At 39.3% G+C, this 27,043-nt stretch overlaps 1 protein-coding gene across 4 annotated transcripts in view; it reads right to left on the reverse strand.

Moving 5' to 3' along the window:
- Nucleotides 1-27,043, reverse strand: part of LOC135109600 (uncharacterized) — a 149,035-nt gene that overhangs the window by 119,389 nt on the left and 2,603 nt on the right. For 3 of the 4 annotated variants that reach the window (XM_064021022.1, XM_064021025.1, XM_064021027.1), the window contains exon 2: nucleotides 3,911-4,107. The gene's annotated coding sequence lies outside the window, so the exon portion shown is untranslated. Of the gene's footprint in view, nucleotides 1-3,910; nucleotides 4,108-10,609; nucleotides 10,884-27,043 lie in introns of all 4 variants that reach the window. The other variant, XM_064021024.1, reaches the window with a different exon arrangement.

Below are 27,043 nucleotides of genomic sequence, written 5' to 3' on the forward strand. Positions count from 1 at the left end.
GGTCATTGATAAATGACCTTCTAAAGAAATAAAGAAGAGAGTGGGAGACAGGACAGAACCCTGAAGAACACCACTGTTAATAGATTTAAGAGAAGGACAGTGACCGTCTACCTTAGCAGCAATAGAACGGTCAGAAAGGAAACTTGAGATGAAGTTACAGAGAAAAGGATAGAAGCCGTTGGAGGGTAGTTTGGAAATCAAAGCTTTGTGCCAGACTCTGTCAAAAGATTTTGATATGTCAAAGACAATAGCAAAAGTTTCACCAAAATCCCTAAAAGAGGATGACCAAGACTCATTAAGGAAAGTCAGAAGATCACCAGTACAGCGGGCTTGACGGTAACCATACTGGCGATCAGACAGAAGGTTATAAAGTGATAGATGTTTAAGAATCTTCCTGCTGAGGATAGATTCAAAAACTTTAGATAGGCAGGAAATTAAAGCAATAGGACGGTAGTTTGAGGGATTAGAACGGTCACCCATAATAGGAAACAGGCTGAATGTAGGCAAACATCCAGCAAGAAGGAAAGGTAAATGTCGACAGAGCTGAAAGATTTTGACTAGGGAAGGTGCAAGCACAGAGGCACGGTTTCGGAGAACAATAGTAGGGACCCAATCAGGTCCATAAGCCTTCCGAGTGTTTAGGCCAGCGAGGGCATAGAAAACATGATAAAGAAGAATTTTAATAGGTAGCATGAAGTAGTCAGATGGTGGAGGAGAGGGAGGGACAAGACCAGAATCGTCCAAGGTAGAGTTTTAGCAAACGTTTGAACGAAGAGTTCAGATTTAGAAATAGATGTGATAGCAGTAGTGCTATCTGGTTGAAATAAAGGAAGGAAAAAAGAAGAAAAAGCAAGGTTATCGGAGATATTTTTGGTTAGATGCCAGAAGTCACGAGGGGAGTTAGATCTTGAAAGATTTTGACACTTTCTGTTAATGAAGTAGTTTTGGGCTAGTTTGAGAACAAACTTGACATGGTTCTGGGCAGAAATATAGTTGGATGACAGGCTTGGCATGGTTCAGGACAGAAATATAAAGCGCATGAAATTCTGGTAATAGGAGTCTTAAATACCTTTTATGGGCCACCTCTCTATCATGTATAGCACGAAAACGAGCTGTGTTAAACCAAGGTTTGGAAGGCTTAGGTCGAGAAAAAGAGAGAGGAATGTACATAAGAACATAATAACATAAGAAATAAGGGAAGCTGCAAGAAACGACCTGGATTACACGTGGCAGTCCTTGTATGAAATATACCTACCTATTTCCACCTATCATCCCCATCCATAAACCCGTCTAATCTTCTCTTAAAGTTCCCTAATGTCCTAGCACTAACAACATGATTACTGAGTTCGTTCCACTCATCTACCGCTTTATTTGAGAACCAATTTCTTCCTATCTAGCTTTTTCAAGCTTTAATCCGTTATTTCTTGTTCTACCCTGATTGCTGATCCTAAGAATTTTGCTTATATCTCCCTTGTTATAACCCTTATACTACTTGAAGACTTCTATCAGGTCACCTCTTAGCCTACGTCTCTCTAAAGAATATAAGTTTAACTGCTTCAGTCTCGCCTTGTAAGGAATACTCCTCATCCCCTGTATCCTTTTAGTCATTCTCCTCTGTACTTATCCTAATACACCCATATCTTTCCTGTAATGTGGGGACCATAACTGCACAGCGTAGTCTAGATGAGGTCTGACCAGCGCCAAGTATAACTTTAATATTACTTCCGGCCTTCTACTTTTAACACTCCTAAAATTTAATCCTAATACTCTATTTGCCCTGTTCCTGGACTCTATGTATTGTTTTCCTATACGGAGTTCAGAGCTAACTATAACTTCTAAATCTTTCTCGTACCCTGTACCTGTTTCGTTGTTTATTGTGTACCTACTGTGTGGGTTTCCTCTACCTACGCTAAGTATTTTGCATTTGTTGATATTAAACTGCATTTTGCCATCTGTCCGTCCATTCATTCATCCTATCTAAATCTGCCCGCAAGGCGATGGCATCCGATTCTGACCTAATTAATCTACCTATCTTTGTGTCATCCACAAATTTACTAACATCACTACTAATTCCGCTACTTAAGTCATTGATATGTATTAAAAACAACAATGGCCCTAATACCGATCCCTGTGGTATCCCACTACTTACATGTCCCCCCTCAGATTTAAAGCCTCTATGCCAGACACTATCACCTCTGTTATGCGCTCGGCACACAAAGACGGGTCTCTGACACGGAAGCAGTAGTCATTCCAAGGAAAATCAGCAAAATACTTCGTCAGGTCCCACCAAATAGCAGAGGCAAAACGCCAGAGGCACCTTCGCTTAAGGGGATCCTGAGGAGGGATTGAAGCGATAGGACATCATACAGATATGAGATTGTGGTAGGAGGAGCCCAATGGAGAAGAGAGGGTGACAGCATAAGCAGAAGGATTAGAGGTCAGGAAAAGGTCAAGAATTTTGGGCGTATCTCCGAGATGGTCAGGAACACGCGTAGTGTGTTGCACTAGTTGCTCTAGGTCATGGAGGATAGCAAAGTTGAAAGCTAGTTCACCATGATGGTCAATGAAGGGAGAGAAAAGCCAAAGCTGGTGGTGAACATCGAAGTCTCCAAGAATGGAGATCTCTGCAAAAAGGGAAGAGAATCAGAATGGGCTCACCTTTGGAAGTTAAGTAGTCAAAGAATTTCTTATAGTCAGAGGAGTTAGGTATGAGGTACACAGCATAGATAAATTTAGTTTGAAAGTGACTCTGTAGTCGTAGCCAGATGGTGGAAATCTCCGAATATTCAAGAGTGTGGTCACGAGAGCAGGTTAAATCGTTGCGCACATAAACGCAACATCCAGCTTTGGATCGAAAATGAGGATAGAGGAAGTAGGAAGGAAAAGAAAAGGTGCTAGTGTCAGTTGCCTCAGACACTTGAGTTTCAGTGAAGAGAAGATTAGGGTTAGAAGAGGAGAGGTGGTGTTCTACAGATTGAAAATTAGATCTTATATCACGAATGTTGCAGAAGTTAATGAAGAAAAAGTTAAGGGGGTGTCAAGACACTTAGGGTGTATGTATGTGTGTGTGTGTGTGTGTGTGTGTGTTTGTGTGTGTGTGTTTGTGTGTGTGTGTGTGTGTGTGTGTGTGTGTGTGTGTGTGTGTGTGTGTGTGTGTGTGTGTGCGTGTGTCTGTATGTTTCTGTGTTTGTGTGTGTGTGTGTGTGTGTGTGTGTGTGTGTGTGTGTGTGTGTGTGTGTGTGTGTGTGTGTGTGTGTGTGTGTGTGTGTTTGCTTGTCTCTTGTTAAGAAAGAAAATAATGGCTGTGGTGTGGTGTGTGGTATGGTGCAGCACTACTGTGACAGCACCACGCCACACTACTCCACAGTCACCTCAGTAATGGAGCGGCGTTGGGCTGCCTCCTGCACCACCTCCAGGACCCACACCACCTGACCGAAAACATCAGGCAAACCACCACCACGCTGTCAGTTCCGGGTGATGCTGTTGAACTGAGCACCCCGTGCAGAGTCACCCCAACACCACCACCACCACCAACACCACCACACAGCCCATGCTTGGCCTCATTACGAGTATTCACCCTAGTTAAGGTGAGGCAGCAGGGCGGCTTCACCGCTCCCATCACCTGTCTGGTAGTCTCCGCCCACCACATACTGCCCCCACAGTCCCTCACCCACCACCTTAAGAAGTCTGGTGTTGGCGTAGCAGGCTACGCAGGCTAGGCTGCAGGCCAGCAGGGAGGAGGGAGGGAGGGAGGGAGAGAGGTGCAATGCCTGGCAGAGGGGAAGGGTGTGCAGGAACAGGTGAGGGAGGGTAAGACTGAGAACGGGTGCGTGAGTGTTGTGACAGGCAGTTCCCTTCCTTCCAGCCACGCGGCGGTGGCACCAGGGCGGGGCGTGAGGCCCTGACCCACCTGCAGGGGGGCAGCGTGGGGAGAGGCGTGTTCTGGGCCTACAGGGAGTGGAGATGCTGGCGGCCGTCTTCAAGGCTGATCCTTGCGTGCTGAGTCTGTCCCTCCAAATCGTGGACGGTGAAGACAAGGTCCCTGGCAGGCTGTGTCAGACTGCGCAGGTCCTCGGCCTGCGGGGTATGAGGTGGCAGTTCATCGGCCTGCAGGGAGGAGGAGGCAGGAATCAGGCTGGCAGTTTGGGGAAGGGATACAAGCAATACATTTTTAAAGGCAGCAGCAGCAGCAGCAACAGCAAACCTTCAGCAGCCTGCCCAGTGTAAAGAGGAGCTTACACGGGGAAATTCCCGGCTTGTTTTAGCTTGAAACGTGCGGCCGGGAGCGAAATACAGCCGGGATGTGCTGAATTACTGAAGCTGCCGGGAAGCTGGTCTGTGAGTCTGACGGGTCGCCTTCCCGCTATTTTTCCCAGGTCAAATCAGAACAACTGTCAATATAATATTGAAAATAGGAGGAATATTGTTGGAGTGTATTTTAGTAATAACCATTGACATTATATGCAATACATAAATAAAATATTTACATTTATTTGTAAAAATTGTGGAAAAGAGACGAGAAACTTAATGTTTGTTCACGTGGTCAGTGAGGCAGCCAGCGGCCCAGCACGTGTGTACCACAGCACCACACCACCACAGCCTACCAATGTATATACAACAGACACTGAGGCAATCAGTAGCCTAGCACGTTTGTACCACATCACCACACCATCACAGCCTGCCAGGCTGTATACACCAGGCAGTGAGGTAGCCAGCGGCCCAGCACTTTTGTACTACAGCACTACAATCTGTCAAGCTATGTACACCAGGAACAAGTCTACACTCATTACTTCATTTGCTTTTTCTTCAAGCACAGAAAAACCACAGCCACAACAGCCAGCTCGTCGGAGGACGACTCCATCTTGATTGTCTATTTTGAGATGCAGCAGACTAGCGGGCCAGCGGCTGCCCTCCACCATGTGTAGGCTTTCGGCTGACCAGCGGGCTGGAAAAATATCCCCTGTAAACCCGCCTTAGCACACCACACTGGCAAGAGAGAGAGAGAGAGAGAGAGAGAGAGAGAGAGAGAGAGAGAGAGAGAGAGAGAGAGAGAGAGAGAGAGAGAGAGAGAGAGAGTTGAAAGGAAAAGGAGAGAAGGCTGCGGAAAGAGAGCGGAACAAAGAGAGAGGAAGATCCGTGAGCCATGCAACAATAGTAGTGCCGGACAGCATTGACACTCAGGGCCTCAAGCACTCACCGTCGGGGGCAGCGCCAGCAGGGCCTGCAGGCTGTCTGCGATACAGGAAACCGCGGCCCAGGCTCTCTCTCTCTCTCTCTCTCTCTCTCTCTCTCTCTCTCTCTCTCTCTCTCTCTCTCTCTCTCTCTCTCTCTCTCTCTCTCTCTCTCTCTCTCTCTCTCTCTCTCTTCGTGTATATATACATATATATATATATATATATATATATATATATATATATATATATATATATATATATATATATATATATATATATATATATATATATATATATATATATACAAACACAAGGGTGTAACGCGTGTTTCTGCAAATGAGAAAGAGGCACTAGGCACCTTTGTGTCTCACAACACAAGGGGGCAGTCACAGCCTGCCCTCTAAAGACAACTCTCTTCCTCCACACAAAACTACAACCACCTAATAACACACACACCCTTCAATCAAAATTTCAAAATTATCATGGCGACTCCTATACCAGCCTCGGAGTCCCCAACTGGGGAGGGGACCACATATATTCCCAGGTCTGACTGCCCTTCTGACAACGACCCTAAGTGTCTTGACACCACACTTAACTTTTTCATTATTAACTTCTGCAACATTCATGGTCTAAGATCCAATTTTCAATCTGTAGAACACCACATCTCCTCTCCTAACCTCATCTTCTTTTACTCAGTGAAACTCAGGTGTCTGAGGCAACTGACAGTAGCCCCTTTTTTGTTCCCTCCTACTTTCTCTACCCTCATTTTGATCCAAAGCTACATGTTCCGTTTATGTGTGCAACGACTTAACCTGCTGTCGTGCCCACGCTCTTGAATCTTCCGAGTTTTCCACCATCTGGCTTCGACTAGAGAGTCACTCTGAAACTAAATTTATCTGTACTGTATACCTCTCACATAGCTCCTTTGACTATAAGAAATTTTTTGACTACTTAACTTCCAAAATAGAGCCCATTCTGACTCTCTTCCCTTTTGCAGAGATCTCCATTCTTGGAGACTTCAGTGTTCACCACAAGCTTTGGCTTTCCTCTCCCTTCACTGACCAACCTGGTGAACTTCGACTTTGCTGTCCTCCACGACCTAGAGCAAATGGTGCAACACCCTACTCGTATTCCTAACCGTCTTGGAGCTACGCCCAACATTCTTGATCTTTTCCTGACCTCTAATCCTTCTGCTTATGCTGTCACCCTCTCTTCTCCTTTGGGCTCCTCCGATTATAGTCTCATATTTGTATCCCCATAAGCAAAGGGTGCCTCTGGCGTTTTGCCTCTGCAAGTTCGGAGGACCTGAAGAGGTATTTTGCTGAATTTCTTTGGAATGACTACTCTTTCCGTGTGAGAGACCCGTCTTTGTGTGCCGAGCACATAACAGACAATATAGTGTTTGGCATGGAGGTGTACATTTCTTGCTCTTTTTCTCGACCTAAACCTTCCAAACTTTGGTTTTACATGATAGAGAGATGGTCCACAATAGGTACTTGCGCCTTCCATCACTAGAAACTCATGCACTTTTTTTTTCTGCCCAGAACCATGCCAAGTCTGTTCTCAAACTAGCCAAAAACTCCTTTCTGTACAGAATTTTCAAAAACTTTCTAGATCTAACTCCCCTCGTGACTTCTGGCATCTAGCCAAAAATATCTCCAATCTTCTTCTTTCCCTCCTTTATTTCAACCAGATTGCACCATTGCTATCACATTTATTTCTAAAGCTGAACTCTTCACTCAAACTTTTGCTAAAAATTCTACCTTGGAAAATTCTGGGTTTGTTCCTCCTTCTCCTCCACCCTCTGACTACTTCATGTTACCTATTAAAATTCTTCGTAATGATGTTTTCCATGTCCTTGCTTGCCTAAACCCTGGAAAGACTTATGAACCTAATTGGGTCCCTTCTATTGTTCACGGAAACCGTGCTTCCGTGCTTGCACCTTACTTAGTCAAACTATTTCAGCTCTGTCTGTCAATATTTACTTTTCCTTCTTGCTGGAAGTTTGTCTACATTCAGCCTGTTCCTAAAAAGGATGACCGTTCTAATCCCTCAAACTACCGTCCTATTGCTTTAATTTTCTGCCTATCTAAAGTTTTAAATCCTCAACAGAATGATTCTTAAATATCTATCACTTCACAACCTTCTATCTGATCCCCAGTATGGGTTCCGTCAAGGCCGTTCTACTGGTGATCTTCTGGCTTTCCTTAATGATTCTTGGTCATCCTCTTTTAGAGATGTTAGTGAAACTTTTGCTTTTACCTTGGATATGTCAAAAGCTTTTGATAGAGTCTGGCACAAAGCTTTGATTTCTAAGCTACCCTCCAACGGCTTCTATCCTTTTCTCTGTAACTTCATTAATTTTCAAGTTTCCTTTCTGATAGTTTTATTGCTGGTGTGGTAGACGGTCACTGTTCTTCTCCTAAATCTATTAACAGTGGTGTTCCTCAGGGTACTGTCCTGCCACCAACTCTCTTCTTATTATTCATCAATGACCTTCTAAACCAAACTTCTTGTCCTATCCACTCCTACACTGATGATACCATCCTGTAATTTTTCGCGTGTTTTCGTAGACGTTCAACTCTTCAAGAAGTAAACATTTCATGCAGGGAAGCCACAAAACGCCTGACTTTTGTTTTTTTTTCTAAAATTTCTGATTGGGGCAGAGGAAAGTTGATATTGTTCAATGCTTCAAACACTTAATTACTCCATCTATCAACTCGACACAACCTTCCAGACAACTATCTCCTCTTCTTCGATGACATTCAACAGCCCCCCTCTTCTACACTGAACATCTTTGGTCTGTCCTATACATATATTCTGAAATAAAAACTTCACATCTTATCTCTAGCTAAAACAGCTTCTGTGAAGTTAGGTGTTCTGAGACGTCTCCGCCAGTTTTACTCATCCCTCCAGCTGCAAACTCTGTACAAGGGCCTTATCCGTCCATGTATGGACTATGCTTCACATGTCCACTCATACCGCTCTTCTTGACAAGGTGGAATTGAAAGCTTTTCGTCTCATCAACTCCTCTCCTCTAACTGACTGTCTTCAACCTCTCTCTCATCGCCGCAATGTTGCATCAGTAGCTTTTCTACTGCTATTTTCATGCTAACTGTTCTTTTGATCTTGCTGACTGAATGCCTTCCCTTCTCCCGCGACCCCGCTGCATAAGACTTTTTTTCTTTCTCTTACCCCTATTCTGTCCACCTCTCTAATGCAAGAGTTCGGACCCTTTTTTGGGACTGGCATCTCAGTGGGCTTTTATTTTTTATTTGAATTTTGTTGCCCTTCGCCAGTATCTCTCCTACATAAAAAAAAAAAAAGCTGAAAGAGGTGAAAGAACGTGTAATTCTAAATACAAAATGTCCTATACACATTTAATTTTAATTTTTTTTTTTGAGTTGAAAATGTATGGGTGTACTATGCGTGTAACCGAGGTGACGGACAGATGATTGCATTGTCACAGAACCGGAGGTGCCACTTGCTCAAATTACGAATATTTTTATCATTTTTTTTTGCAGGCTGCGGAATATCACAGTATCTTTTAACAAGACAAACGGTATTAAAAAAACATGCAATTTACCGATAAGCACTACACAACAGCATTATTACGGTGACTAAAAGTACTCCTGTAAAATGCTACGTGGCATCATCAAAGCGAGGGAGGAGCGACTTTGAAACCGTTGAGTGATGATGGCAAGTAGCATTTTACAGAAGTACTTTTAATGACCGCAATTATGTTGTCGTGTAATGCTTATCGGGAAATTACATGCTTTTTTTTAACACCATTTGTCTAGTTATAAGATACAGTAATATTCTAAAGCCTGCAAAAAAAGAAAAAGAAAAAAAGAAAAAAAAGAAGAAAAAGAAATATATATATAAGATAAAACCATTCGTAATTTGAGCAAGTGGCATCTTCAAGGCCGTGACAATGTAATCGTCTGTCGGTCACCTCAGCTACACGCATAATTCACCAATGTATTTTCAACTCGTCTGACGGTTAAACAAAGTCTTAAAATGCATATGTGTATAGATTATATGTAAAAACTCGCGTCACACCATATATATATATATATATATATATATATATATATATATATATATATATATATATATATATATATATATATATATATATATATATATATATATATATATATATATATATATATATATATATATATATATATATATATATATAGTCAGTCAACATGACGTCAGTCATCCCTCAGCCATTTCACAAATCCCAGTGAATACTGCAGATAAATGTAAAATAAGAGGTGATGGTGGTGGTGGTCGCACTTACCCTTACATATTTGTTAAATTCATAGCTATTTCAATAATATCTGATGACTCAAGGGCGGGTGTATAGACTTCAACAGATGTCTTTTCATTTGCAAGGACATTGTACTGTGTAGAATGTGAAGGGCTATGTGGTTTTGGGAACACTAATTGTGTACTCTCTCTCTCTGTCATGGCGCATGTTGTTTGCACCTTGCTCCGGAGCTTTCCAGTCACATCAAGATTTTCAGCGATCCCAGAGCTTTCATCCATTCAGGATTGAAGCAGCAAGTGAATAGACATGCGCTGGGGGAGGCAGGACAGAGGTACTTAATATGTGCTTTGGACTTAGACAAAACAGCCAGGTGAAATTGTGTGCCTACTGGTAAAACCCTCTCTCGTCCGAGCACCCAGTTTCTATGCATGTGCACTAAGGTTCCAGTGACGCCTTAAGACTACGTCATAAGTCGAATTGCCAGCTTGGCCTATTTGTCAACATAGATGTCTCGCTGTTGAAAACTATGTTGGAATCACAAGAACAAGCATACGAGACTGCAATGGAGATGGTGGTAAAGCAGATGAACGACTATATTAAACATTAAATGGCAAAGCTTCGGATCTTGCAACCAGCCTTGAATTCACTCAACGGGAAGTAGATGACCTTAAAAGTCAGAACAAGGATCATGAAGAGGAGAAGAAAGGTGCCAAGATAAAAACTGACAAATTAACCGAGCAAGTTGAGTTGTCAAATAAGAAAACTAAGGAACTAGAAGAAAGAATCAACTATCAAGACGATTACAGTAGAAGGAAGAACATCAGGATTAGTGGATTTGAGGAGCGAGATGGCAACGAGACGTGGTAGCAGACGGCGGCCTCGGTAGTTTTGCTGCTTCAGGACAAGATGCAGCTACTAGGACTCACAGGAGCCCACAGGGTTGGTCCACGCCAGGAAGACAAGCGTCGGACTATCGTGACACGTTTCTCTCGATTTTGTGACAGAGAGGCCGTGGTGAGAAATGCGAATAAGCTGAAGGGGACAAACATTTTCTTAATTGGTGACCTATGTCCAGCCTCACAAGCTGTTATGAACGCTCAGATGCTGCTCCTGAAACAAGCAAAAGCCAAGGAAAGATCGCCTTCTTCCGGCATACCAAGCTGATTGTGAGGGAGAGATACAATGACGACGGTGCTTCAGTTGCTGTTGTTGGTAGGCGAGGACAGCACCCAGCTGTAGGCGCTGCTGTGGGAGCGGCGGGAACCAGTGGTGGGGTCGGTGTGGAATCCAGGCCTGTTGCTGTTGGCGATGTTGTTGGCGTGGAAGTGGCAGGTGCCTGGTCTGGCGGGAGAGCTCAGGGATTCCCTTCTCTCAACTCACCGCGCCCTGATGACTCCCGCACGCACTCTCCCTCTGCACGCAGTGCCTCGCTTCAACGTAAGAAAACTCTACGTAGCAAACGTTAAGAAATAAATGTCATATTTTACTATACAATTGTTACAGGAGTTAATGCTTTCTTATTTTCTTTATTATGGCAAATGAACATTTTCCTTTTCACAATAGCAATGATCTAGAGCTTATTAATTCAATTAATACTATCAATTTAAGTGTTCTTAATACATTAAACTTTAACTATTCCAATGAAGCAGATCATCCTAGTCATACTGCAGATCACCTAAGTGAACATAAATTATGTGATCCCGTATGCGATTATATTTATTGTAATGAGTTACACAGTCAATCGTTTCCTAGTAATAGCTTAAAAATATTTTCCTACAATATCAGTAGTATATATACCTCAGCACCTAGACTCCCTATACGACCAGTGTTTAAGTCCATCCAGTGTCACTTTCGATGTCATTAGCTTATGTGAAACTCACCTTTGTAATTTGTATCAATTAGATCATTGCATACCATACTTTCAAAATAAGCCTACCCTTAGTGGTGGCCTAGCTATCTACATTCATAGTAAATTTCAAAGTGTGATTATTGGTGATGCTTGTTTGCAATTGCCACACATTGAGACATTATTCATAAAAGTTTAAGTAAGGCCTTTGATACGATATCACACAATATTCTGTTAAGTAAACTAAACACATATGGGATTCGGGGAAAGGCAAATGACTTTGTAAAGAGCTACTTGAGTTTTAGAAAACAATTTACAATTTACAACAATATTTCATCAACATATACAAATATTAATTACGGCGTTCCTCAGGGATCAATCTTGGGGCCGATATTATTCTTGATATACGTGAATGACATAGTACTTTTTTTTTTTTTATGTAGGAAGGATACTGGACAAGGGCAACAAAAATCTAATAAAAAAAAAATGCCCACTGAAATGCCAGTCCCATAAAAAGGGTCAAAGCAGTGGTCAAAAATTGGTGGATAAGTATCTTGAAACCTCCCTCTTGAAGGAATTCAAGTCATAGGAAGGTGGAAATACAGAAGAACGCAGGGAGTTCCAGAGTTTACCAGAGAAAGGGATGAATAATTGAGAATACTGGTTAACTCTTGCGTTAGAGAGGTGGACAGAATAGGGGTGAGAGAAAGAAGAAAGTCTTGTGCAGCGAGGCCGCGGAAGGAGGGGAGGCATGCAGTTAGCAAGATCAGAAGAGCAGTTGGCATGAAAATAGCGGTAGAAGACAGCTAGATATGCAACATTGCGGCGGTGAGAGAGGGGCTGAAGACAGTCAGTTAGAGGAGAGGAGTTGATGAGACGAAAAGCTTTTGATTCCACCCTGTCTAGAAGAGCAGTATGAGTGGAACCCCCCCAGACATGTGAAGCATACTCCATACATGGACGGATAAGGCCCTTGTACAGAGTTAGCAGCTGGGAGGTTGAGAAAAACTGGCGGAGACGTCTCAGAACACCTAACTTCATAGAAGCTTTTTTTGCTAGAGAAGAGATGTGAAGTTTCCAGCTCAGATTATAAGTAAAGGACAGACCGAAGATGTTCAGTGTAGAAGAGGGGGACAGTTGAGTGTCATTGAAGAAGAGGGGATAGTTGTCTGGAAGATTGTGTCGAGTTGATAGATGGAGGAATTGAGTTTTTGAGGCATTGAACAATACTAAGTTTGCTCTGCCCCAATCAGAAATTTTTGAAAGATCAGAAGTCAAGCGTTCTGTGGCTTCCCTGCGTGATATGTTTACCTCCTGAAGGGTTGGACGTCTATGAAAAGACGTGGAAAAGTGCAGGGTGGTATCATCAGCATAGGAGTGGATAGGACAAGAAGTTTGGTTTAGAAGATCATTAATGAATAATAAGAAGAGAGTGCGTGACAGGACAGAACCCTGAGGAACACCACTGTTAATAGATTTAGGAGAAGAACAGTGACCGTCTACCACAACAGCAATAGAACGGTCAGAAAGGAAACTTGAGATGAAGTTACAGAGAGAAGGATAGAAACCGTAGGAGGGTAGTTTGGAAATCAAAGCTTTGTGCCAGACTCTATCAAAGGCTTTTGATATGTCCAAGGCAACAGCAAAACTTTCACCAAAGTCTCTAAAAGAGGATGACCAAGACTCAGTAAGGAAAGCCAGAAGATCACCAGTAGAGCGGCCTTGACGGAACCCATACTGGCGATCAGATAGAAGGTTGTGAAGTGATAGATGTTTAAGAATCTTCCTGTTGAGGATAGATTCAAAAACTTTAGATAAGCAGGAAATTAAAGCAATATGACGGTAGTTTGAGGGATTAGAGCGGTCACCCTTTTTAGGAACAGGTTGAATGTAGGCAAACTTCCAGCAAGAAGGAAAGGTAGATGTTGACAGACAGAGCTGAATGAGTTTGACTAGGCAAGGTGCAAGCACGGAGGCACAGTTTCGGAGAACAATAGGAGGGACCCCATCAGGTCCATAAGCCTTCCGAGGGTTTAGACCAGCGAGGGCATGGAAAACATCATTACGAAGAATTTTAATACGTGGCATGAAGTAGTCAGAGGGTGGAGGAGAGGGAGGAACAAGCCCAGAATCGTCCAAGGTAGAGATTTTAGCAAAGGTTTGAGCAAAGAGTTCAGCTTTAGAAATAGATATGATAGCAGTGGTGCCATCTGGTTGAAGTAGAGGAGGGAAAGAAAAAGAAGCAAAGTTATTGGAGATATTTTTGGCTAGATGCCAGAAATCACGAGGGGAGTTAGATCTTGAAAGGTTTTGACATTTTCTGTTAATGAAGGAGTTTTTGGCTAGTTGGAGAACAGACTTGGCATGGTTCCGGGCAGAAATATAAAGTGCATGAGATTCTGGTGATGGAAGGCTTAATTACCTTTTGTGGGCCACCTCTCCATCATGTATATCACGAGAACAAGCTGTGTTAAACCAAGGTTTAGAAGGTTTAGGACGAGAAAAAGAGTGAGGAATGTACGCCTCCATGCCAGACACTATCACCTCTGTTATGCGCTCAGCACACAAAGACGGGTCTCTGACACGGAAGCAGTAGTCATTCCAAGGAAAATCAGCAAAATACCTCCTCAGGTCCCCCCAACTAGCAGAGGCAAAACGCCAGAGGCACCTTCGCTTAGGGGGATCCTGAGGAGGGATTGGAGTGATAGGACAAGATAAAGATATGAGATTGTGATCGGAGGAGCCCAACGGAGAAGAAAGGGTGACAGCATAAGCAGAAGGATTAGAGGTCAAGAAAAGGTCAAGAATGTTGGGCGCATCTCCAAGACGGTCAGGAATACGAGTAGGGTGTTGCACCAATTGCTCTAGGTCATGGAGGATAGCAAAGTTGTAGGCTAGTTCATCAGGATGGTCAGTGAAGGGAGAGGAAAGCCAAAGCTGGTGGTGAACATTGAAGTGTCCAAGAATGGAGATCTCTGCAAAATTGAAGAGGGTCAGAATGTGCTCCACTTTGGAAGTTAAGTAGTCAAAGAATTTCTTATAGTCAGAGGAGTTAGGAGAGAGGTATACAGCACAGATAAATTTAGTATGAGAATGACTCTGTAGTCGTAGCCAGATAGTGGAAAACTCGGAAGATTCAAGAGCGTGGGCACGAGAGCAGGTTACTAACCTAGAAGCAATAAAATTAAATTCTTGCTTTACGCTGATGACACTACTATATACATACGTCCAGGGACAAAATATGTAGGAAATGGTTAATACTTTAAATCATAAATTAATTAAGCTATCTGACTGGATAACAAGCAACAGACGTACGCCAAACGTGTCTAAAACTTTCTATATGGGGACATGTCTGACAAATGTAAATGAAGTTGATATTAATATAAAGATAAAAGACAATTTGTTGAGTAAAGTTAATTGCATAAAATTTCTAGTCTTAATAACAGATGATAGATTAACATGGAAACAACACTTACATCAACTCTGTAGTAAATTTTCACAAATAACTGGTGTCTTGTACAAAATTAGAAACAATAGTACAACTGTCCAATGTCTGAAATTAATATATATGTCTACTGTTTATCCACATCTAATATACTGTTCGGCAATTTGGGGAGCGTTTAAAATACTCTGAGATGAGTTATTTGTTGCACAGAAAAAAAAAATGAGAGTAATGTTTTATAAAAAAAAAACAGTATGATAATACTAATCCTCTATTTTGTGAACACAGCCGTTTGAAAGTCCCCGATATAATATTCTTGCAAACTTGCATATTTGTGCTCAGATCAAATTACATATATCCCAATAATACATCTTATGAACTACTTTCCAATAATGTTAATAACACTAGAAGGCCAAATGACCTCAAACTTCCTGTCTGTAGGACGATCCACGCACAGAGAAGTGTGAGTGTGCGGGGCGTCAGGGAGTGGAACAGCTTCCCGCAGGAAATTAAATCACTAACTTCTATAAATTTCTTTAAAAACTAAATTAAATGTTTCATACTTCTAAACTATGAATACTAACCATAGCAATGTCTTTAAATTATTTCTATTATATGTTGGTACACAGATACACATATCAGGTGTGCACATCTTGAGGACACGTGTATGTATATCACCAACAATGATATGATTAATAGAAAACTTTGGCTAATATGTATGTATGTATATGCATGTAACCATACATCCATTTATTATGTATGTATGAGAATATGTGTATGTAAGTGCACATGTTTGTATGTGGCCATGTGTGTGTGCGTATATTGTGTGCCCGCATGTATTCATAAGAACACACGAACATAAGAAATGAGGGAAGCTGAAAGAAGCTACCAGGCTTACACGTGGTAGTCCTTGTATGAAATATACCTACTTATTTACATCTATTATCCCCATCCATAAACCTGTCTAATCTTCTTTTAAAGCTCTCTAATGTCATCATGCTGTACATACCTTCACATACAAGTTGCATATATGTGAGTGTCTGTGTATGTGCATGTATATATAAATGTGTGTATGTATGCAGTTATATGTTGTGGTATGTATGTTTGTGGGTATCTAAATAAGTATGTCTACCTATGTTTGTGTTCGCGAAGTTCACGTATGTGAACATATATGTGGCACAGTATAGCGTACTATGCTTTCTATGACTTATTATTGTGTCATGTGCTGAAAACAACAAAACACGTAGTCTATTATTACCTCTATCATGTGCAAAATTTCGGTTGAAATAGGAACAAGTCAGGGTGTAAACATTTGCAGTACTTGTGTAATTTATTTTTTTTATTCAGGTCTGTATAAAAGCTTCGGCTTGATAGACCTGGCCTTACGTATTTAACTTTGTATGAAATGCAGAAATGCAATAATGTTACAAAAGGCAAATAAAATATATCAATATCAATATCAATATCAATGTACTCACTGATGTTGCGCATACTGGCTGTGTACTTATGGGTGTAGGTAATGGCTGGATTGGGAAATACACTTTGATTTTCAGCATTAAAAAAATCAACAGAGAAATTTGTGACTGTCATCTTTTCGTCACAAGTTTTGAAGAAGAGATCCTCAACACCAAAGGCAGTTACTAGCTCATTCATCTGTTTCTCCCTCTTTTCCCGATTTTTTGCATGATGTTTGTATACAGTCTCAATACAGCTTTCCTTGGTGTTACTCATTTTCAGCCTTTTATTCCACTTGACTCATGGAATGATTCTTGCAGCACATTGCCCAGTCTCTTTGTCTTCTGGTTGTGATGAGGTTGTCTGTATATCAGCTGACATGATGCTGCTGCATTATTTAAATACGAGACCTAATTCATATATAAAATAAGCAAAACATTGTACTTCAAATAATGAGCAAGAACAGGAATCATAAGTAAAATCATATAAAATAGGTATATTGATATGAGACAATGATTTGTAAAATATCATCTTAATACCTGTGACTGAGATCACTATTAATTATTCACAAGTTGAATTATTTATTAGGAAAACGTATATTAATTATGTGTTTTATTGGAATTATTTTCCTATCCAGCTATTATCACTTTAATAACTAAAAACACGTATTTCTCATAGTTTGGAGAGTTCTAAGATATTCATGTTTAGATTATGACATTTTATAGTCTGATATGCATGTTAATGGCCCTCTAAGGGGGTCACCCACGCTTAGGTAAATGGAGTTGTAGGTTAGGTTAGGTTGGGTTTTCAAAGTTAGCTTCTTAGTAGACAAGACCTTTTTAAAATACCAATACCTCGTGAAAAACACTCTTTTTAAACAGCACCATAATGCAACCTTCTACAATAACCTGCAGTGCCATTGACCTAGCTGGGGCATCCACCCCCGAACCCTCAAAGGGTGTCATTACATTGTATTTCTGATGAAAATGTCATAGAAGAAAATGTCTTAAAATTTTCCAAACTATTAGAAAACATATGTGTAAATATCAAAATGATTATGCTTCCGAATGAAACATTTACTGTTTTATTTAATTTTTGTCTCGTTTTTTTCTTTTCATATTATTGGCAACAGGTCACAGTTTTCTTTCCTTTGGCTTTGAATTTCTAGTGGGTAATACAACAGTGCGTAATGTTGTTGCAGAGGTCACTAAGATTTTATGGGAACGGCTATTTCCTGGATACATGAAAGTGCCTCAGAACAGCAGTGAATGAAGTGAATGGAAGGTTAAAGTAGCTAACCTTTGGGTTAATTAGCAATTTCCTCACTGCTTAGGAGCTCTTGCTGGTAAGGATGTGTTGGTGAAGGCACCCTCTAAATCTGGTTCTTTACATTACAGTTACAAAAACACATTCTCAGTCGTTCTTATGGCCTTGGTCAACACCAACTTCCGGTTTATATCTATGGATGTTAAGTCATATGGCCGAAACGGTGATGGAAGAATATTTTCCAATTTAAAGTTTGGAAAGGAAGAGAGGCGTTGAATTTTTCCTGTGACCAACCTCTTCCGATGCGGAGGACCTTGGACAAGTACCCCATGTTGTGTTTGCAGATGAGGCACTTCCCCTACATAGGCAGATAAGGAGAACATATCCAGGAAGAGGAATTACACGAGCAGAAGAAATATTCACCTAAAGGCTCTCCCGGGCAAGAAGAACGGTTGAATTTTTTTTTTGGTATCTTAACTGCAAGATGGTGAGTCTATCATACGAAAATGGCAGTGAAACCTGCATTTATCAATGATATTGTTAAAACTACTTGTGTTCTGCATAACATGTTGCAAGTTACGAGTGCACCTGCTCATCAGAAGGAATGGAAGGGAGTCTTGAGAACGGTAGGCAACCGAGCTGAAACTGATGCTCTTCAAATTCGTGAGATATTTAAAGCATTCTTCAACATCATTGCACCTTATTTACTAAGTAAGGTCTTTTCTCGGCTGTGGAGGTGACTAGAGTGAGCGGGAGAGGTAGCTTCCATCCAGGCTGGCGGCGCGAGAGGAAGTGACCCTGGATTAACATAGTCACTCTGACCCTGTGACCTCACACGGGTCACCCATGGAGACGTGACGATGCCTGGAGGAAACCTTGCCAAGTATCATGGTGTTTTGGAAAAAAATCAATCAATCAATCAATCAATGCAAGTATCATTAGGAAAAAAAAAAAAAAAAAAAAAAAATATATATATATATATATATATATATATATATATATATATATATATATATATATATATATATATATATATATATATATATATATATATATATATATATATATATATATACGCACATATATATGTAAGTTATAAAACTTGAAATAAAACATTAGTTTTTGTGTTTGGTTTATTCACACGGCAATTTCCATAATGCAGAGAGGAATAGTTTTGTGTTTATAAAAAGTACAAGGGAATGATTTATTTACACATGTAAGTTTACAAGCATGAGATATCTGCTTGAAAGGTTTGAAAGTGACTCCAAGCGGCGTATGAATGTACAAACTGTTATAATGTACATACTATAATTCAGACATCACATATCAGGTAACAATTACTTCTTATAAGTTTTCTTTGAAAGAACAAGTTATTTCTTTGATGAAAACACTATTTAAAAAGATAGTCATGTTTCTTGCCCCAAATAATTCCCCTATTTTTATTGCATTTACGTTGGTAAAACAATATTTCGTGATGTATTCTTTTTTTATTTTTTGTTAATTATTAGAAAAAGGATATTTGAATAAACAATGAGTTTCATCCCCTCTATCAAATGAGTGTTGTTTAAGGAGAACACATAAATACTTCTTTAATTTTCCTTCCATTGTCATAATCCTATAATTAAGACATGCTGGGATGTTATAAATTTCTTCAGACAATATATGCCTATAAATATCATAAGTTCTTAACTTAAAAGTTTCTTTTAACCAAATATCATTTACTTGGTTATACCATTGGCACTTTGTTATATCATTGGCACTTGGTTGTACAAATTTGACATTCTATTTGGATTTGATAACTTATATGTAATTATCTTATTAAGCAAAAATGCTTTAGATACACTCAGATCATACATTGTCTTAATAAACATATATAAAATATTTGAAATCTTAATGTCACTGCCATTTGCAAATGAATACCAAAAACTTATAGGCCTAACATCAATTAATTCAGAGATATATCTAGAACCTCTTTCACCATAGAACATGCAAGTTGGCTATTGTCTTATACTCTTGTATTTGCTGGTCAAATGTGGCATTTACCTCAGCTTAGTCAGCCTACAGTATTATAGGAGCCAACAAGTGTACACAGATGAGAGCCTATTAAGAAAATGGATATCTATATTTTTTTCTTTATATCAGTTTCACAACTAATTGGCTATATAAACTATTGAATCTGAAAATCGAGCACCAAGCACTTGTGTTCCTGTGTGTGTGGTGGGGGATCTTACGAGGCATGGCACAGCTGACTGCTAATGACTACACGGGCCTAAATCTTTTGCATCTAATACTTTCGTCGCCACGGCCTGGTTGTCTTGGCTGAGGCCGAGCTGGAGCACAACTTTTCCAAGCCCTCCTCCAGACACTGCACGATGATGGGCGCCCCGTTCCCAGGCTTCCGCCCCTCACAGTCTCCTCTAAAGTAGGCGGAGCTGTTTTGAGTTGTCAGGTGCTCTCGTGACTCTTCTGGATTCGCGCACATCAATCTCTACCAGCCATCTGGCTGGTAGAGATTGATACCAGCCATCTGGCGGGGTCCCTCTCCCACCCCGGCCCCAGCTCTTTGATATGGTCCCTCTCCTGTCCAGCCCCCAACTTATTTGTACGGTCCTCCTTATATCCAGCTCCCAACTCCTTGGAATGATCCCCCTTCTGTTCAGCTCCCAACTCCTTGGTGTGGTCTCCCTCCTGTTCAGCCCCCAACTCCTTGGTGTGGTCCCCCTCCTGTCCACCCCCAACTCCTTGGCATGGTTCTCCTCCTGTCTAGCCCCCAACTCCCTGGTGTGGTCTCCCTCCTGTTTAGCCCCCAGCTCCTTGAAATTTTCCCTCTCCTGTCCAGCCCCCAACTTCTTGGTGTGGTCCCCCTCCTGTCCTGCCCCCAGCCCCTTGGCGTGATCCCCCTCCTGTCCAGCTTCCAACTTCTTGGTGTGGTCTTGCTCCTCTCCAGCCCCAAGCTCTACCTCCCTCCACCGCCTATGCTCCAGCCACCGCAGGAGCGCATTCTTGAAGCAGAACCCACTTGGCACTGCAATGTTCCATTCCTGTGTGACAAACCATTTGTGAAAAAGCTCTTTTTGTGCCGAGGCATCCAGCGCTCGGGTTTGAGGCGGGAAAGAAGTACTTTTCCCATCAGCTCATTACTGAGCTGCATGGTGGTGATGTCCTCAGAAGTGAGGAAGGGTCTGGAAACTTGTTCCAGCCATGGCACCTCAAGCACTGGCACTAAGTCCACGCCGACCAGCAACAGTGGATACTCTCTCCCCTGCCAGGCCAGAGAGAGTCCCACACACACTTGCGTGCTAGTCAGACCCGGCGGCACCAGGCTCAGTCTTTAATCCTGCAGGGTATGGCCAGCGAGGCAACAGTGCACCTCTTTGTACAAACTGGCCATAAATCTACTACCCTCAAGGTGGAGATTGTCAGTCTTTACAGAATCTGTAACCTGCCCTTTAGCAGGGTTTCCTCTTTTCTTCTCTTACTAACATTTATTCCTACGTCATTCTTATGAATCACAAGATTTATATCAAATTCGTCAGGGGCGTACAGTTTACAGCCGTCCCAAGAACTGCCCGCCAGCCTCAGGTAGCCGCGATAGGTGGGATCAGCGGCTGACACCTTATTCATGATTATGCTTATTTCCGCCATGACCGCCTCCTTTACCTCAAGGGCCTCGCCCTTTGATAGGTCCACAGCCACTCGCTGAACCTTCTTCTGCAGCTCTGGCAGGCCTATGGATTTTACAAGAGTCCTTATGACGCTTTCGGAGTCACGACTCTCAAACGGTGAGAGTAATTTCCGGCTGTATTTATAATACATATTGTGATATATCTTAAAATGTTCCCTTACCTGAGTGGCGGTGAAGCCTGCGCGGCAAGGAGGATAATGCGTCTCTTGGTGTGCCAGGAGTTCAAAAGTACTTTTGTGGCCAAACATGGCAGCCAGGTGGAGGGGCGTCTGGCCGTAGGTGTCATGCTGCTGTGTGTTGGCGTTGGCGCTCAGCAACAGCGCCACGCAGCCGTCCTGGCCGTGCGAGGCCGCCTGGTGGAGGGCGGTGGTGCCGCACGTGCCGTCCAGCACCTTGTCCACGGGGAAGTGACCCTCTTCCAGTATAAAATAAGTCAGCTGCAGGAGACCTTTGCGCGAGGCCTGCAGCAGGGCGGCACGGCAATCATGTGAGGAGACATTCTTACCCTCGCCCTTCTTGTGGCTCTCGAAAAGATCCTCCTGTAAACACAGCGCTGTCCGTGCTGCGGTCTTCTCATGATCTGCCTTCAAGCGAAGCTCCATATTTTCTATTTTTTTTTCACGCTTCTCCATAAAGAGCTTTTGTATGCAAGGAGAAAGAGAACGGTAAATATATGAACAATTAAATAATATTAATTGCTATGTATACATATATATGTTAGAGAAATCGAGGATTACCAAAGTATATTAACATTTGTCTGAGAAATTGTAGTTCTTTAGTAGAGAAGATTAATATATATATATATATATATATATATATATATATATATATATATATATATATATATATATATATATATATATATATATATATATATATATATATATATATATATACAAGTAGCTTAACTAGTAAAGTAATAGAATTAATTAGTAAGTTATATAATAAAATACCATAATTAGGCTGCATAATATTCATAATATGAATAAGAAGTTTCTTATGCAAATAACTTTTCGATAAATGACGGCCATGTGCTGGGCCAAATGGGAACACAACAAATCAGACGAGGATAACATATGATACAACATACACTAAGAAGATACTTTACTGTTAAAATATAATGTCTTATCTTGTACTATATTCAACACACTTTTGAAGCGTTATGACACGCGTCATCTATGGGGGTTTCCAATCAAAATTTTTCATCCTTCTTATTCCTCCCCAAAAATTTATCTGGTTTACCTGGTTTACTGTCTCACCATCAATTTCAAAATGTGGAAAATAATCCACTGACTAGTATAATTCAATTTAGTAATTGCAATTGAGCCTAGGCAAAGTATATTTTTACTGGTAATTAACACATTTATGTCACTAGCATATATTGTGAATTAACAATTTTGTGCTTCCATTAATAATTATATATATATATATATATATATATATATATATATATATATATATATATATATATATATATATATATATATATATATATATATATATATATATATATATATATATATATATATATATATATATATATATATATATATATATATATACTATTTGCATGGAAAGAAAACAGAATCCCCTGAATGCTGCTCTAACAGTTTAAATACATATATAACTGATGTTTAGAATTTTCAAGGTTTTAAAAAGTGGGGCAGTGTAGTCATCAAAAAAAAAAAATGCCGAATTGGTAATTATCGTTATGATCCTTTTTTGGAGCAGGATTGCTTCAAGATTGCTGACTAAGGTATGATTGCTGTCTTATTTGCAGTGTTGAAAATATGGTTAAATGAGAGTGTATTATAATGTAGTGAGAGTATGAACAGACAATAACTCTTATATTTTGATAAACATTCCTCACGTTTTAGCTGTTTTTGTATATGAATGATGTGATCCTTCCATATGGGTTTTTCGTCTATATATATATACACTAAGATACCTAACTGAGGAAGTTTTTTGTAATACTTTATTTCACTATGTTATATTGATATCATCAGGTATTTTTTTCTTTTTATTCCCAGTAAATATTAATAACTATTGTGCTTTTTTTTCATAAATATAAGGAAAGTTTTCTTAGCTATTAACCATTTGGATACAGAATTAAGCTCAGAATTCAGCTCAGAATTCAATGTATTTGAAAGATGAATAATATCACTTGATAAGAACATAACATTTGGATCATCTGCAAAAAAGCGTAAACGTCAATAATTTTGATGACTTAACAATAATATTGATTTAGAGCAGAAACATAGCAGTTCCTAAAGTAGACCCTTGTGGAACTCCACGTTCTGTATTGGATCGTTGTTGTTGTCGTTGTTTTTGTTGTTGTTGTTGTTCTAGTCGTAGTAGTAGTAGTAGTAGTAGTACTAATAGTAGTAGTAGCACTAGTAGTAATAGTAGTACTAGTACTAGTAGTATTAGTAGTACTAGTAGTAATAGTAGTAGTAGTAGTTGTTGTTGTTGTTGTTGTTGTCATCGTCGTTTCGTTGTTGTTATTGTTGTGAGAAATCGTAAATACAACAACTGCTACAACTTTTTTTTTCTATGTAAGAGGGGCACCAGCCAAGGACAGGGAAACTAATTAAAAAAAAAAAAAAAAGGCACATTGAAGTGCTGGTCTAGAACAGGGTCAAAAATGGGTGTCAACAATTACAAGATAAGTGTTGTGTGCAGTGAGATAACGTGATATAAAACGAAGGAAAAAGTAAGAACGAGTGAAAAAAAATAAAGAAGGAAGGTGAGAGAGAGAGAGAGAGAGAGAGAGAGAGAGAGAGAGAGAGAGAGAGAGAGAGAGAGAGAGAGAGAGAGAGAGAGAGAGAGAGAGAGAGAGAGAAATACAAGATACAAGATATTTTATTGGCCCCTAAGAAAAAAACATTTACATATAGATATGTACAATTTTATAGCCTATGGTCCAATAAGCCGAAGCTTTACTACTGACCAACTACTATTTGTAAATTGAGCAGGTACATGTGATGTGGGTCATTCTCTATTAAAATAATATGCATTGTAAAAAATAATAATGATTATAATAATAATAATAATAATAACAATAATAACAATAATAATAATAATAATAATAATAATAATAATAATAATAATAATAATAATAATAATATTGATATAATAATAATGATAATAATAATAATAATAATAATAATAATAATAATAATAATAATAATAATAATAATAATAATAATAATAATACCGTAAAAACTAATATTAATAACAATAATAATATTAACAATAATAATAACAACATACATTAATATATAGCCAAACAACAAGTGAATAAGTGTAATGCACTGAAATAACTAGACACAGGTTATAGTTGTCATTGCTGGGTGTTATGAAGAAGTGTTATTTTTATTTTTTTTTTCTTAAAAGTGTCCCGTTGGGTGATGCCTTTAATATCCTTTGGCAGTGTGTTCCAGAGCCTGCTGCCCCGCACCAGGACACTCTGCTGTGCATGGTCGGTGCGGCACAGCGGAATACAGAGGTTTTGTTTGTTTCTTGTTATTGATTGGATGCCACAGTGTACAGGGAAAGAATTTAGCGATGCATGTACAAATCAAATTGTCTGTAAATTTATGATGTCATGGAGCTTAAGTATTTTGTGTTCAGTGAAGAGAGGAGAGGTGTAATCATAACGGTGAAGGTAAAAACATAATACGAAGCATTTTCTTCTGTATGGGAAAAAGACTGTTAATTAAAGTTTTAAATGCTCCATCCCACACAGCACATCAATACAACAAACGTAGATATATCGTTGACATGTATATTAATTTTATACATTCAATGGGCAGCTCATTCCTTATTCTATATAATAGACCTGTTATTTTACTGAGTTTGGTTTTCAATGTATCAATATGAGAGTTCCATTTAAGGGTATTTATTATCAATAGTAATTCCAAGGAATTTCAATTCGCTGAGATGGCTTATGGGAATATTGTTAATTTTGATAGTTAATAAGGGTGGCTGAGACATCAGTGGTCGGTTTATCATACAACTGTTTTTTTTTTTTTTTATTTAGCGTGAGCTTATTACTTTTAACCAGTTTGCAATCTTGACTATCTCTTCAATTGCATTTTTTTTTCCAAATCCTTAATATTTTATTTTTTGAGTAATATTGATGTGCCGTCAGCGAAAAGTAAAAAATTGTAGTACTTCACTACAGCGTGGTAAATCATTAATATATACCAAAAATAGTAAGGGTATAATATTGAGCCTTGAGGAACACCAAGTGTAATTGCTTTATGGGAAGACGATTGACTGTTATATATAGTGAACTGTTGTCTGTGACTAAGATTAAGATTAAGATAATTAAACCAATTATTAGCTGTGCCTCGAATTCCATAGTTTTTTAAAGTTTTTCTAGGAGTATTGGATGAGAAATTATATCAAAACCTTTGGTTAAATCACAAAACACTATAATATTGTAAGACTTTTTGTCCATTGGATCATAAATATATTGACATAACTGTTGCAAGGCCAATTCGGTACTATATTTAGGTCTAAATCCAAACTATTGGTCTGTTAATATTGAGTTTTGAGTGAGATAGTCCATGAGTCTTGAGGCCATTACCTTTCCAAATATTTTACTAAAAGTCGGTAAGATAGCTATGGGTCTATACTTTGTATGAAGTAGTTTATCACCTTTCTTTAAACACTGAAACAATTTTGGTCACCTGGCCTTCAAAAGACTTATTAATTATGTAAGTTAAAAATGGGGATATTATATTACTGGACTTTTTTTATTATTTTAACGTTTATATCATCATAGCCGGGAGAAGCTATTTTCAAATGTTTTATTATATTTTCAATTTCTTTTTGGACGTTTGGTTGAATAAAAAATGAAAATTAAGTCGGTTCCGGTAAGTAGAAAGTGAATGGCATTGGTGATGGAGGAATGTTTTATAACAAGGCTGTTTGCAATGCTACTGAAGTAATCATTAAAAGCTTCAGCCACCTCATTACTCTGGGAAATAGTTTTGCCATGAAATGTTATATACTCAGGATTTTCCCGAAGACTCTTACACATAATACCATTAATCATCTCCCAGTTTTTTTTTTTTTTCTGAATTTTCTTTAAATTTAGACTTAATTATATAATGATTATCTTTGCAAATTATCTTTGGCAATCCTAATTAAAAAAATAATGTGTTTCTATATTTCTTTTTAATATTGCACTAAATTAATGGCCATTTTGCGTAAAGTTTCTGTAGTCTGTTTCTTTGTTTTATAGATTTCCGTAGGCTTTAAGTTATGTAAGGCTTACTATACTTATCTTTGATTATAAAGCTTTTCATTGGAAAATGTTTGTTATAGATGCTTGAAAATTTAGTTAAGTATACGTCTAAACAGTCACTTAGGCAAGGGCTAGTCATGGCTGCTACCCAGTTATATTCTTGTAGCTCAGCTGTAAAATAATTGAAATAGTTGCTGTTTATCATCCTTTTAGTTATGATTTTATCCAAAATATTTGTGAAATGACCGTGCACAAAACGAGCTAAACACTGGGAAATGATCACTGATTGATGAATAAATTATTCCACTAAAATCATAATTTACATCATTCGTCCATATATTATCTATTAATGTGGCTGACGACTTAGTAACTCTTGGTGGTTTAGTTATCACTGGAAAATATGAGTATAAAAAAAATAAATCGGATAAGCTTTGTACACACTCATGCTTAGCCAGTAAGTTTATATTAAAATCACCTAAAATATAACATGGTAATTGTGCCCTACTTATAAGACCAAAGAGCTCTAATGTTGACAAAAAGTCACTAATACTTGAATTTGGTGGTCTGTATAGTAAATCTACTAGAAACTTATATGATTGTATTACAGCAAGAAACAAAGATTCTAAATAGGATAATTGT

The sequence above is a fragment of the Scylla paramamosain genome, chromosome 19, assembly GCF_035594125.1.
Source record: "Scylla paramamosain isolate STU-SP2022 chromosome 19, ASM3559412v1, whole genome shotgun sequence".
Classification (NCBI taxonomy): domain Eukaryota; kingdom Metazoa; phylum Arthropoda; class Malacostraca; order Decapoda; family Portunidae; genus Scylla; species Scylla paramamosain.